The sequence below is a fragment of the Macaca mulatta genome, chromosome 6 (assembly GCF_049350105.2).
Source record: "Macaca mulatta isolate MMU2019108-1 chromosome 6, T2T-MMU8v2.0, whole genome shotgun sequence".
Taxonomy (NCBI): domain Eukaryota; kingdom Metazoa; phylum Chordata; class Mammalia; order Primates; family Cercopithecidae; genus Macaca; species Macaca mulatta.
Window position 1 is genome coordinate 183,746,043 of NC_133411.1, and position 13,147 is coordinate 183,759,189.

At 38.1% G+C, this 13,147-nt stretch overlaps 1 long non-coding RNA gene across 5 annotated transcripts in view; it reads right to left on the minus strand.

The window, feature by feature from the left end:
* Nucleotides 1-12,418, minus strand: part of LOC114678976 (uncharacterized) — an 88,489-nt gene extending 76,071 nt beyond the window's left edge. For 4 of the 5 annotated variants that reach the window (XR_013395011.1, XR_013395013.1, XR_013395010.1 and 1 more), the window contains exons 1-2: nt 12,267-12,416; nt 1,012-1,119 (exon numbers count right to left, since the gene is read on the minus strand). This is a non-coding gene — a long non-coding RNA (uncharacterized LOC114678976). Of the gene's footprint in view, nt 1-1,011; nt 1,120-12,266 lie in introns of all 5 variants that reach the window. The other variant, XR_013395014.1, reaches the window with a different exon arrangement.
* Between the last annotated feature and the right edge of the window lie 729 nt (nt 12,419-13,147).

A 13,147-nucleotide genomic window follows, 5' to 3' on the forward strand; every position in this document is an offset into this window, starting at 1 on the left:
ATATTCTTCCACACCCCTAATCTGGGGCCAGTCCTGGGATGAGGCAAGCAAGAGACCCCTGAAAGCAAGCTTTAAGGGGGTGCTTAGTCTCAGGTGCCCACCCCTGCACTTGTGTGTCTCTGAGAGCCAGCACTTCCTTAAATTTTGCATCTTGGGTTCTTCATTTGTCTCATCCTAGTCCTGTCCCTGAATTTCCATCATTGTCCCAATCTTGTCTTCCTTGACTTCTCACCTAGATTTATCCAGTTGCCTCCTAACTGGTCTTCTGCCCTGTTTTTCCTCCTCATCTATCTACCCTCCACTGCGACAGAGAGATCTTCCTACAGCCTGAACTCCATCCCTGCACTCCCGGTACAAAACCCTCCCAGAACTCCCGATGGCCCTTGGGACTAGGTCATGCTTCTTAGCAGGACATTTAAGGCCTTCCATCCTCAGCCCTGCTGGGCTACCTGTGAGCCTCCTGCCTTCTCTGCCTCCACCCCACAGTCTTACTCACACCCTGCAACTAGCCACAGGACTGTTTGTGCTTTCCCTAGTACATCTGGCTGCTATCCTGGCCTCTGTCTCTGCAACCCAGGTGATCCCGTGGCTGAGAACTCCCTGCCTCCTCTCCTCCCACTCTGCCCCCACTGCGGCTCCTTAACCAGGAGAGCCTCTGTCTTCAAGACACAACCTTTTCTGGCCAACCCTGCTCCCTGTAGACTCTCTCCTCCTGCTTTGTGTCTACACTGTGCTCCACGCATGGGCCTCTTGTGGCAGCCAGAATGCCTGACTTGTTCACCGGGCTGTCGCCATGGGGCAGTCCATCCCACGAGGACTGCCACATCCCCCTTCTTATTCCTCCCTGTTCCTCTGTGGAACAGACTGAGCCAGGCAGTGGCCACTTGTTTGCTGACTGAATTAATGAGGTAGTTGGGGTGGACGCTCACCACACTCTATAGATGAAGAAATAGGCCGGTCTAGCAGAGATCACAAACTCAAGTACCCCATAGGAACAGGTGGGAGCTGTACCTGAGCGAGGCACGGGGATTGCTCACCATGCATCGGGGCTGCTGGTCCTCTGCTGGGGCCCACGGTTGTCCTGTGCAAAGTGTCACTTGTTGTGGCTGCATCCATCATCTGGATGAGTTATAAAAGGCAAGACAGGAAGATTATATTTGACAACAAGTTGAAATGATTTAAAACACTCTGCATGCAGCCCAAAGCAAATCCACCTGTGTGCGAGTCAGTTTCCACCTGGGGGCTGCTGGTGTGCGACCTCTGAGAGGTTGGGTGATTGTTTCATGCATCTCAAAGCCAGGCCTTCCTCGGACTCTCTGCCCAGCACTCTCTGTACCTTCCTCTCCTCACAGCTCCCATGGCAGGAACAAACAGGTGGCATTTGAGCAAGGGGCAACAGTCAGGGACCTGCATCCCTCCGGCCCTCCCAGTTGCTCACGCCTCCTCCCCTCCCTTGGTCATGGGGCTGCTGCCTCCTTTACATTGTGACTCCCGTGGCATTTGGAGATTGAACTCGATAAAGCTCAGAAGGAAACTGGGATGCAAAGAGAAGAAGGTAATCATGGGGTCACATTTTCCTGTGCTTGTGAAATGACCTGCTTTGACCTAGGATAGTTTCTATCTGTTTTATACCTTTTATTCCTTTAAAATTCTCAAATTGTCAAAATCCTACCTCGGACATGTGGCTAAAAGGGACAACCTTGCCCAACACAGCAATCTGGTGAACAATCACTTGTCCTCTTTTTTTTTGGCAGAACCCCACCAGAGAGAGAGGGCGAGAGAGAGAGAGAGAGAGAGAGAGAGAGAGAGAGAGAGAGTGTGTGTGTGTGTGTGTGTGTGTGTGTGTGTGTGTGTGTTTAAAGAACAATCTTCATTTGATTATCCAGGCCTGCGATCAGGAAACCTGGGTTCTAATCACAACAGTAGTCCCTTCCATGCTCTGAGATCTTGAACAAGTCTCCTCCTTAGTAAAATGAGTGTGCGATAGAGTTTTACAGGTGATTCTGAGGGTAGCAGAGTCCCGTGTGGAAAAGCACATGATACACAGACTGCGATGTGGAGCAGGTGCTCAGTTAAGGACTTGTTGAATATGAGTTAAGGAACAGCAAAACTGGAAGGAATACTAGATATCGACTATAACGGTGGTCGATAATCTATAACCGATGGGCCAAATCTGACTTCATGCTTGTTTTTGTAAATGACGTTTTATTTTACAAACTCATTTACATATCATCTATGGCTATTTTTGTGCCACAACAGCAGAGTGGAGTAGTTGTGACAAAGACTGCATGGCTTGCAAAGGCTGAAATATTGATTGTCTAGCCCTAAACAGAAAAAAGTTCACCAACCTCTGATCTGAATTCCATTCAGTGTGTGTCCATGGAGCAACAGTGTCAGCCTCATCAGAGAGCTCATTAGATGTGCAGAATTTCAGGCCCCCATCCAGACCCACAAAATCAGAATCTGTATTTTAATTAGATCACCATCTGAGTCATATGCACATCAAAGTTTGGGCAGCACAGTTCTGGGTCTAGAGATGCATTCATTTTCCACATACTGCTGTTGCCCAGCAAGATGAAGTGATTTGCCCAGGACAGAACCAAGACTAAGAACTGCTCTCCTAATTTTCATCCCTTTCCTACATCTGCCGTGCCAAGTTTTGTCTCCTCTTTTCCTCTCTGGAGCCTCCTGTTTTCCATCTCCTTCTCGACCATCTATGTGGCACCCAATGTGTAAAGCGTGCTTGGTCAGCATCCATTGTTGGACTTGCTGATGAGAGCAGCTCAGGTTCTTTGAGACCCTGTGCTTTCAGCTGCACTACAGTTTTCCCAGATAAGGAGATTGAGGCACAAAGAAGTTATGGCACTTACTGAAGGTCACGGGGTCGGGATTTGAGCACAGCTGTCTGACCCAGGAGCTTGGAGGTCCTGTCATTGCATGTCCACAAGCTTGTTCTGTCTCTCTCTCTCTCTTTCTCTCTCTCTCTCTCGCATGGTGAGCCCTCAGCTTATCCCTGTACTTCCACATGGTGAAAACACTTTAGGAAATAACTTGGTTACCCCATTCTTTCATCTCCCGCTAATCCAGGGGTTTTCAAGCCAGAGTTTTATAAAAGGAGGGGACTTCTTCCTTGAAGAAATGGTCAAGACCACGTGAGACTGGAACATCTTGCTGAGCCAGAGAAAAAGGAGGCCCTATCAGGTAAATATGATCATATCAGAAGGACAGGACAGCTAGCTTGAAGGAGCTCCCACTGACCAAATTTGGGATGATTTGATTAACAAGGTAAATAATGAAGGGAACATATTTTAACATATTAATTTAAAAATATCCATGACTCCATAGCAGCATGCATATAATCTCCAAAGAGACCATCTGAGCAACCTGCAGATCAAGTAAAGCAATATTTATAAGATCTACTGCAGTAAAGGACACCATCTTGATAGAGTCTCAGAAGGGGAAATACAGGGAAGAACATTTGTAGCATTTTAGGGCCTGGTATAGGTGATATTGAGATTGCATGTAGGGTGATCAGCTGTCTCAATTTGCCCAGGGCCTTGATGGTTTTAGAGTTGAAAGTCCTGCATCCTGCGAAAGCCCTCGGATCACTGTCTTTTTTTTTTTTTTTTTAACTGAGTTTTGCTCTTTTCATCCAGGCTGGAGTGTAATGGTGTGACCTCGGCCCACTGCAAACTCTACCTCCCAGGTTCAAGTAATTCTCCTGCCTCAGCCTCCCAAATAGCTGGGATTACCGGCACATGCTCCCAGGCCCAGCTAATTTTGTATTTTAAGTAGAGATGAAGTTTCACCAGGTTGGCCAGGCTGGGCTTGAACTCCTAATCTCAGGTGATCTGCCCACCTCAGCCTCCCAAAGTGCTAGGATTACAGACAACAGCCACCACGCCTGGCCCTCAGATTACTTAGTCATTGTGAAGGAGAAAATGTGTCTTTATAATAGAGAGAGATGATGTAACAATTTGAACCAAATGGTCAAGTCTTAGAGCTGCCCGTAACAGGATGGCCTGGCATACTGTGCCTCCTGAGAGGACACAGTGGGAGGCATACAAGCCACCCATGCAGTGGTCTTATTGGAAACGTTTGGCCTGAATGTTTGAGTTGAATAACGGGAAGATAGCTGAATGCAGAAAGTACATCTGTTCTGGAATCATGACAGTATTTAATGAGGGGGGTACAAAAATTAAAAAGTGAAATGCAATCTATGTACCTTTACTGAATCCTGGAGAAAGGAAGAAGAAACAAAAAGAAGGAAGGAAAGATGGAAGGAAGGAAGAAGACAGTTTTAGAGAACATTTGGGGACAATCAAAATATATTGAACATTGCATGTTAGATGGTGTTATTGAATTAATTCTGCTTTTCTGATGTGAGATTTTTTTTCTGCTAGTGCCTTGATCTTGGACTTCTCACCCAGAATAGTAAGAAATCAATGTCTGTTGTTTAAATCACCCAATCTGTAATATTTTGTTATAGCACCCTGAATGGGCTAAAATAACCCCCAAATTTACAGCCCATTCTCTAAAAACTGACTGTTGCTCTGGCAAATGGCTCACTTGAGTTAGGATTTTTAATTTATTTGGGCAGAAGTTTGTCAATATCATTTAGAAAACACAATAGATGTCCGTCATGCTGCTCCAGAATGAAACGCTGTTATAGTGAGTTGCAGAAAAGCCACACCGGTGAGAACAGGGCAGTGAATCAGTGCACCTGTTGGGGTCCGTGTCGGGGGTGGTGGAGAATGAAAGAACACACAAAAGACAAAGACACATAGAGAACATGGCGGCCGTGTTCAGAGTCTTTGTCTCATTTTATTTATACTTTATAAACCCCACGTCAGTAGAAAGAATGTAATGTAAAACAAACTTTCTTTTCTCAGATGTAACCTTCTACTCAGTTCCTTGTTTCTATGCTCTTCCTTATCTGCCCGCCTTCTTGGCGCCTACGGGAGTTCATTAAAAGTTTAATTGGAGATACTGTCCTTGAGCCCTATCTATTCTCAGCATACTGTTTTCAAAGGCCCCTGCATTTTTTCCTTTTTGTTTTTGTTTTGTCTTAATTTTAAAAAGGTAGTCCATATTTGTTTTTGTGTTTTTTTTTGTTTTTGGAGGCGACGGAGGGAGTATTGAATTACTAAAAGAAGTAGACCCAATTTAAGTGCCCAAAGTAATATACTTTTAGAGATTGTAGAAATTTATGTTTTTATTTGGGTTTATGGGTTAAAGGCAGTAAGGCGTTGACCCGGTTTTTGTAGGGTTACGGTTTTAGACAACATATGTAATTGTTGTCGAAATGTTTTGGAAATGTTTTGAGTGAGTTTTTGGATGTTCAAACTAATATTTTTATGACCTACTAATAATTTTTGGATTACGGTTTAATTTTGAGAGATGTTAAAAGGCATAGGCATTACACAAAATTGAGTGGAGTTTTAATTACATTGTAATGTCATTTGAGTACTGAGTACAGTGAGCTGATTTTTAAGCCATGTTAATGTTTGTTTTATGTTGTCCAATTTTTTAGTAAGTTGAGAGTCAATGTTTTGTTGTTGAAGTCATAACCGGTGAGATTGTTTGTGTCATTGTTGTACAAATTTAGTATTTTGTATACTTCGATGTAGAGTGAGTCCTGTTACGGCCGTAGTAGAGACGATGGTGACAAGGCTCATCATTGAGGCAATTATAAGTCTAAGGGCATGGCGGGTTTGTTGGAGAGAAGTCCAAGTATAAGTTTTAAGAGGTGATGCCCCCCACGGTTGTGTAAGGTTAACAGGTAGTCAAATTTTTTTATGAGTCCTGAGGATATAAATATTTTTAGTAAAGTTATGCCACCAAGAATGATTGAGGCAAGACAAAAATGTACACGTATTTGTACAATTAACAATTTTTATATTATTATTACATGTTAAATTTTTTGTTAATAATAGGTAGGGCTTATGGACACAAGTAATAATATATTGGGAGGTATTTTGATATAACTGAATATGAAAGGAGTTATTTGGGTTAGAAAGATTAAGGGACATATTTTTCACAAAAGTGTTAATGGCATTCTCTGTAGTTAACAACTTTTAAAGATGAGTTTGTACTTTAGGCCTTTTTTACGTTGTATTAAGGTTTTATTACTGTTAGTAGTAATACTTTTATTTACTCAGTGTTATTTTAAAGGTATGTGACTAAATTTTATTTGAAAATTATTGTGTACACTTTAATTAGTTATTTACATTTTATTGTATTTTAATAAAATTTGGGGTTTAGTTTTCCGACATTGTTGTCACTTTAGTATCTTAATATTAGGAGAAACCTCTAGAATAGGACAAAAAAGTAAAGAACTAGGAATAGTTTTATTACTATATATAGTATGATTATATTAAAAGCTTTTAGTTACAATAATAACAGTTTTAGTAGTCATATGACTATGATTATAGCGAACAGCCCAGGCTTTATGTGATTTTTGGAGACAATGAGGACTATTTTTTATACATATTGGAAGTCCTTTTACTTTAAATTGGTATGTGTTGATTATAATTTTTGTTTTTTGTTTTATGTTGTTTTTGTCCATATAAGGGGACGGCATTTAAGTAATGTTATTGGTGAAAACCTTAATTTTTGTCTCTTTTTAGGTGACTTTTTGATATAAGGGCGGAAAGGGAATATAAGTCCAATATTTATACAAAGTCTTACTAAGAGAAATAAGTCCCCCGCCGAGGCACATGTAACAAAGGAAGAAATGTATGTTGAATTTAGGTTTTTTTTTTTAACAGGGTTTTAATTATTTTGTAGGAAACCACTTAGGTTTGCTTTTTGTGTCCCGTTTTTGTTTTAGAACTTGTTTTTGAACATACTTACCTTTTTTATTAGGATACCAAACCTTTAAATTGTTAGTGGGGACTATCACCGAGGGAGGTGAGGAAAGATGGGTTACGGCAGTGGAATTTTGTAATTGTTTTTATTGATTTAAAAAAATTAATGTAAAAAGAACCTTTAAAATTTGGTTTTTGGGGGGCTTTTTTTTGTTTGTTTGTTTTAGTAGTTGAGTTTTAAAGTTAAATTTGTGTGTTTAATGATGGCTTGACCTTGATTGTTGTCCGGGATACCGGTGATATGTTGAATATTGTATTGTTGTAAGAAAACTTGTAATTTATGAGAGACATAGATAGGGGCATTATTAGTTTTAAGTATAAGAGGAATGTCTATGATGGCGAAACAAACCAAGAGATGTGTAATCACAGAATTAGCTTTTATAGATGGTAACGGAGTGGCCCATTGAAAATGAGAAAAGGTATTAATGGTATGATGAACATACTTTAATTGTCTAAAGAAGGGACGTCTCATGGATTAACCCCAGGATGGAAGGATGGAATGCTCAAAGGAGCACAGGAAAGACAAGCTCGAATAAGAGAACGAGCTTGTTTTGTTTTGTAGTATGTAGGTGGCCGATTAAAAGCGAATTAATTTGAGTATTACCATGAACTAATGGTCCAGGAAATTGAGAATGAGAACGAAGATGAATGATGAATAAAGGAGTTTGACGTTGGCTCAAAGTAGAAGATAACAAGGAAAAGAGTTTTTGAAGAGAAGAAGTAGTACAAAGAGGTAAAGTGGCCTGAGAAATATAAGAAGTAACATAAACGGGGTATTGAGAATTACTAACAATGTTACAACCAGTAGTAGGGAAATTAAGTAAGACCATGAGAATAGTAAACAGTTTTTTCTGTTGCACCGAGGGATAAGGATAAACTGTAACTTGAGATTGATGAACACTTTAATATTTAGTCTTATTATTGTTACTAGTGTTAGTAAAAAAGGTAGGACCTTGAACAGGAAATACAGAAATTGGTGAGAAAGGCAACACAGAATGTTGCCTAAAAAATGAAAAGATTGGAGACTTAGGATATTGGGTAGAAAATTGTCCAACAAAAGAAGTGTAAGTAACTTGTCAAGAATTAGAAGTTGTAAGAAGATAAGTGATTTGATTATGAGTGAATTGAGGAATAATTAAGGAAGGATTTTTTTCCCAAAGTTGTTGACAGTGATGTCGTTCTTTGATGATTAGTTTAGTTAAACGATTGATATAAGTAGTTAAGTGTTTAGATATTTTATTGGACAAAAAGATTTATTTTAGTGGTCGACTAGTTTGATGAATTATTTTTGTGGGAGAAGGTAAAGTATGAAATAAACAAAAGGAAGGGCCTTTTGAAGTTGTTTTTTAACAAGTTGGAGTTTTTGTAAAGTTCAAGGAGTTAAATGGCGTGAGTTGTCCAAGTGACTGTTTTCTTTTAGAATAGAAAAAAGATGTTATAACTGATATGTTGGTATTTTTAAAACAGGACGTATTTAATTAATGTTTTTTAGAAGTTTTTGAAAATTATTTAATGTTTTTAAATGATTATGTCGAATTTGAATTTTTTGGGGTCGAATATTTTGTGTTTTTAAGGTATAACCTAAATATTGAATAGGAAAATTTAGTTAAATTTTTTTTTGTGGCAATATTAAGTGAGTAGAAAGAAAGTTGAGTTTGTAATGATACAAAAGTATTTTGTTGTTTTTTTTTGGTGGGTGTAGTAAGAAGAATGTCATTCATATAATGATATAAAAAAACAGAAGGATGACGTTTTTGAACAGGATTCAAGGCCCTATGGACAAATTTTTGACACAAGGTAGGGCTGTTTAACATACTTTGAGGTAAAACTTTTTATTGATATTGAGAAAGTGGCTGAAAATTATTAAAAACAGGGACAGAGAAGATCCATACAATGATAAATTAACACAGTTAGAAACTGATTGTTTACAGGATTTAAAGTTTTATGTACGAATTTTTGACATATAGTAGGGCTATTAAGTACACCCTGGGGAAGAAGTTTTTGTTGATATTTTTGAATAGGTTGTCTATTATTATATTTAGGAATAATAAAGGTAAACTTTTTACAATTTTGAGGTTGTAATGGAATAGAGAAAAAACAATTTTTGAGATTTATGACCATTAATTTTTAACTTTGTGGGATAAGGGCAGGATTAGGAAGACTGGGCTGTAAATTTTTTTTATAAATGTAAACATTTATAGTTTTAAGAACAAGACAAAGATGGGAATTTTATGTAGAAGTACGTGGCTTTAGATTTTTTTTGGCCATTTGTTTTTTGACTTATCTTTTTAAAATTTTAAGTATTTTTTTAGATAATGGCCACTGTTTTACCTAAAGAGGAGTGGTCGTTTTACACTTTAATTATAAAACTTGAGGCTGGTGAACAGTGGTTATGAGTTTAAAGGATTATAGTCCATTTTGAACATTATATTTTTGACAGTTGAGGAAATATGAAGAATGTTTAAAAAAGTACCAAATTGTTATGAAAGATTTTGTCTCCAAAGATTAATATTGATAGGAATAATATAAAAAAACACTTGACCTTGTTGACCTTTAGGACCGACATAGGTTAAAGGTTTTATGTTTTGATAACCACAGAAGTAGTACCCAAGTCAGTGAGTATAACTGAAACTTATCTTTTTTTTTATTGTATAGGCCACTAATTTAAACAAATAATAGACATATTTACCCTCATATTAATTAACTTTTTAAAAACTATTTTATTAATATGTAATGAATATAAGGGCTTTTGATTAGAAACTAAAGTTTTTTAAAAAACAGTTTTTTGTGTGTTACCAAACCCTCCCTATTGAGAATACTTTTTTTGTCTTTAGGCATATAAATTGTGAACCTGTACCATAATAAGAATTTTATTAGTAACATTAAGATTAATGATTTTTGAAATTATTATTAATTTTTATATAGTACTGTTGTTTTGACCTAACAAAAGTCCTACATGTTTTTTTTGGCAAAGGGCCACACACTTTAATAGTTAATTTATATACTTTTTTATTAGGAGACAAAGTATAAGGCTGAGTAATAGTTAAGTCAGTAGCGGCGTTTTGTTTAGTTGTCGTATAAAGTTGAGAAACTGGGGTAAGGTGTGGGATTTTTAAGGAGGACTTGAATTTATTTTTTAATGTTGTAGGCCATTGTTTACTGAATATTGTAGTAGACTTGTATTGTAATTGTTGGGGCCTCAAACCTGTGGGCCCCGACTTTTGTTTTCCAGGAGAGGAGACAGTAAATTTTCACTTTTATTAGTTTTGGAACAACATTTATTTGTTTAATGTCGACCTTTATTACAACATTTGTACATCTTTGAAGGCAGTTTTCTGCCTCGAGGGATAAAAGTGTTTAATTTTTATGACTTTTTTTTTTGAAATGTCTAGGTTTACCACACTGAAAGTAAATACCTTGTTTGTTATTTTTTTTTAAGGCTTTAGACAAAGTTTTAGTAAATAATTGAGTATTATAAATAGTCCCTTCAACACTAACACAAGTTTTAATATATTTATTTAAATTGGCCCCATTGGCTTTTAACGATTTTAACAATTTTTGACAGTCAGTATAAGTATTTTTAAAAGACAATGTTTGTAACAAAATTTTTGAAGTAAAGTCAGTACTTAAAATTTTTAAGACAGTATCCTGAAGACGGGCTACGAAATTTGGATAGGGTTTATTTGTGCCCTGTAAAATCTTCACAGAGGAAAGGGAAGATTTTTTTGTTATTTCTACCTTATTTTAGGCCCTTAAAAACAAAGTCTTGATTTGAGTAAAGGCAACATTATTTAGACTAGTCTGAGTATTAAGAGTAGTATATTGGCCCGTGTCTGTGAGTTGTTTCTCAGTGGGTCCTGGGGATTACACATAACATTTTTTTTAGCCTGTACATGTGCCTTGTCCATTTACCAGCTGTGCAATTGTAACCACTGAGAACGATCAAGAAAAGCCTTCCCCAAAGTCTTTTAGTCTATAGGAATCATCAAATTTTTTGATGAAAAAATATCAAGAAGACCAAGGATAGGGGTCCATAGTTAGAAATGGCAGCTTTCATTTCTTTTAAAAATTTAATTTGTAAGGCATTAAATTGGACATTATTGCCACCATTTGAAAACTGAGCATTAGGAGTAAAAGAAGTACAAATAATTAGAAACAGATCCAGCTTCTTAAAAAATTTTTTTTAAATTAAAAGTATATATAATATATAATAATACTCATATCCCCAAATATAAAGAATCCCAACATATTAATAAGAAAAGGCAAATAACCCAACCAAAAGTAGTAGAACAAAGAAATGACAATAAACCTATATGTCTAACATCATTACTCACTAGGAAATATGTATATTAATACCAAATTGAGAATCATTACATACATAATACAATGGTTAAAATTTAAAAACACAGAAAATATCAAGAGGTAGTTAATGTGTTAAGTAACTCGAATACTCAACTTCTGTTTGGAGTGTAAATTGGTGGAACCTATGTACCCCTATAACATAACAATTTCCTAGCTGGGGTTATTAATACTATATTAATATTAATAGTTAATATTAATGTGCTTATTTATTGACTATTGAAATACTCACAATATTTTAACAAACAATAAGATATACATATATACTGGTTTTGACATATTAAACAGGTGTTTATTATAAATTTAAAGTATGTCTGATGTGAACAGGGCTTCAACTTTGCCAAACAAAGGTAAAGATAAGGAAGCCGGGGGGTTGGAGGCTCTGGAAAATCCTTTTTTAACAGGGCAGAAGGAAAAGAAACGGGGAAAGCTCGCAAAGGTGAATTAGAAGAATATATCTGTAATATTTGTTGAAGTATTTCCATAATACACTGTATGTCAGAATTTCCCTTAGAAGAAGGAAAAGCTGGCTTTTTCTCTTCTCCCCCTTTTGCTATCCCCCCCATCCTCTGTTATCCTGGCACAAATGGGCTCCATTTCAGATTTATTTTTTTTTCCAAATCCTCAGATACCTTTCCTCCTGTGGCTACATCACCACACTCTGAATCAGTCTCAAGTAACTCTAATGTCTGAGTGATAGAGTCACACAAGTCCACAATTTTAGAGGCATAATATCCCCTAACTGGAGAGCTCTAAGCAGAGCTTTTACTACCTGTAACCATTCTCTGCGATTCAGCTGCACTTTAGTCTGATACTGAAACCAGTAACGATGTTGTTCAACATGGGCAAACAATCGCTTCAAAGTCTTTTTCTTTCACTTCTACTCCTATAGACAGCAACAGTCCTTGAAACAGCTGTAAATATTCTGAGGCCAGAGAGATGGAATTCCCATAATGAAAGCTTAAGAAGGTTCCCCTTAACAATATCCGGGCCTTACCCGCCCCTAGGGGGTTCCCCTTCTTTTTCTCCCCTACTCACCCGTGCTGACCCTGCTCGCTGCGCCACTTGTTGGGGTCCGTGCCGGGGGTGGTGGAGAATGAAAGAACACACAAAAGACAAAGACACACAGACAACATGGCGGCCGCGCTCAGAGCCTCCGCCTCACTTTATTTATACTCCATAAACCCCACGTCAGCAGAAAGAATGCAATGCAAAACAAACTTTCTTTTCCCAGATGTAACCTTCTACTCAGTTCTTTGTTTCTATGCTCTTCCTTATCTGCCCGCCTTCTTGGCGCCTACGGGAGTTCATTAAAAGTTCAATTGGAGATACTGTCCTTGAGCCCTATCTATTCTCAGCATACTGTATTCAAAGGCCCCTGCAGCACCCTCTTTGTTTTTTGAATGAGAGTGCTGAAGGTCAGAGAGGTTGACGGTTTTGACTCAGGTCACACAGCTAAGTGCAAACAGAACTGGGGCTGGAATCAGAAACTGCATTATGGTGCCAAGCTTCTCATCCTTCACGTACTGACTTTTGCTTTTTAACCCTGTCCATTTCTCTGCTAGACTCAGCAGAAAAGCAAAGTAGCATAAGATACCTGTAAATAAGAGAGACAACGCACATGTCCCCGAAGTTAAATAATCACAACAGGGAAGCAGACTACAGGTAGCAGCTGCTGTGGCGTTCCCACAATTCCCCTCCATCAAATCCTCTGTGTCCATACTGCAGCTGCTAGGACCGTCTGCAAGGCTCAGAGCTTATCTGTCACTGGAAATAGCCCTTGAGTGAGGAGGATTGCCCTTTTTAGGGAAGCACATGGCCCATGACTGGCTGATGTGTGAATACAGAAGCTGGCCCAACTTGCCTCAGTTTGGCATGACCCTGCAGGGTTAGAGCAGGCCCTGATGTCCCCAAGAAGC